Below are 1,841 nucleotides of genomic sequence, written 5' to 3' on the forward strand. Positions count from 1 at the left end.
CACACACACACGCACACACACCATGCTATGTCTGTGCACTCTTAAATACAGTAAGCAAGTTGTGCTAAAAGCTAAAAAATCCATCTATACCGGTATTGAATAAATATTTGAATAAATATTAAAACCCAGTAATATGGAATAAGTAAGTCTCTTATGTCTCTTTATGTCGTCAAAAATCAATCCATATCAAAGATTTTTTTGCTGCTTGTGAATGAAACCCCCATAGCATTACACACTAAGAACTACTTATATAAACCGAAACTATGTGGTAAGTACTAATATACAGGGTGATCCAAAAAAACTTTACAACTTTTTTTCTGAATATCTCGCGCAAAAATTGTTCTAGAATGCTGTACTTTGGAAGAGACATAATTTATTCAAAAGGAATTTGTTGGGTATAAAATCCAAGAAGAAGAACATGTTTTGAAAACGGAAACAGCTAAAAGAAAAAAGCACCCCAAAACACAAAGCTCAAAAGTGTTTAAAAATCTTGTAAAGGAAGTCGTGAAAAGATTAGTTAACCTTTTTTGTTTATTTTCTCTTTGACATTAATTTTCCATCCCTATGACAATTAAACAACATTTAAATACTTTACAGAGTTTAAAAAACCTAATGATTTTGAAATTCCTAGAAGCAGTGCTCCACATTCCCTCCTTTGGACTCGACACATTTTTAACGCGTCGTTCGAAATGTTCAGTGCCACTCTTACACAAGGACCTGCTAAACCATGAGTTTTTAAAGCCACATACACTGTACATGTTCACAAAAAGTGTCTTCTAGAGACAATAGAGTGGGGTGCCCAATAGATAGCATTTTTGGAGTTAACGTGTTCCGCAGGGTGAAAATGGGCTATGCAGTAAACCAAATGTCATCGAGGAAATGGTCCCTCTTTACAAGACAATCGAGGAATCATGAACACATTGCCATGCTCTGATCCATGTCATTTCGGCCCAGCGAAGATGAAAAAGGTACAGTCGTAGGTTAAGATCTGCCTTGAAAATGCAGACTGTTGAGGTGTAGGAAAGTCCTAGCTGCAGACGTCTCTTGGGACTCGGCTACTGAAATCTGCACTCTGGTGACGTTAAAGTTAAAGGGCTGCGCATGGTGCGTGTTCGACCTGAAGTGGTCATGTTTTAAATAACTTTTTAGTTCTGATTCGCTATAGATCCAAACTGACGGAACTTCTCTACTCATGACGCCAAAGGTCTTGAGGGCGCATTCTCTCCATGCCGTGCGCCGAACTTACGAAATGTCAGGGATGGTGAGTTTGTGGAGAGGTAATGTTCAATACAAAAAGCTCTCTGCTCTTTACTAAACGTAACCATGATCTAAGCAGGCGAACAAAATTTGAGAAAAATAATATCTGCAGACTTCTGTAGACTTGTTAGACTGCTGTAGCTTGCAATATGGCGCGATTGTTGCAACTTTTAGTGGTAGGCCTAATGCGAATTGGTGCGTCATGCTATGAAAATGGCGACAAGGTTGAAAATAGGTTGCTTTTTTAATGCGCTATATAGAGCAATGGACTTATCTAAAATACATATCAGAAAAATTCCTTTTGGCTTCCAAACGTTATGTTCAAATCTGAAACGCAAAACTTCAGTATGGAGGGAGATATTTAAAAAAACAAGTTGTAAAGTTTTTTTTGGATCACCCTGTACTTTTTTGAGGTGTAATATAAAGTTGTAAAAGAATGTTTTTCCAACATCGTATCTGAGTGATGAAAGTTGGTGTGCATGCTTCTGGTCAAAGGGAATAATTAGTTCTTGCTTTTTTTTCAGAGGGAGGGTATTAATTCTTTTTCTTCTGATCTTTCAACCCCTCCCTTCACCCTCCCCCCC

At 37.8% G+C, this 1,841-nt stretch overlaps 1 protein-coding gene across 3 annotated transcripts in view; it reads left to right on the forward strand.

Moving 5' to 3' along the window:
* Positions 1-1,841, forward strand: part of LOC101849815 (junctophilin-1) — a 178,991-nt gene that overhangs the window by 79,891 nt on the left and 97,259 nt on the right. The gene's annotated exons all lie outside the window — the stretch shown is intronic.

The sequence above is a fragment of the Aplysia californica genome, unplaced genomic scaffold (assembly GCF_000002075.1).
Source record: "Aplysia californica isolate F4 #8 unplaced genomic scaffold, AplCal3.0 scaffold00018, whole genome shotgun sequence".
NCBI classification, from domain to species: domain Eukaryota; kingdom Metazoa; phylum Mollusca; class Gastropoda; order Aplysiida; family Aplysiidae; genus Aplysia; species Aplysia californica.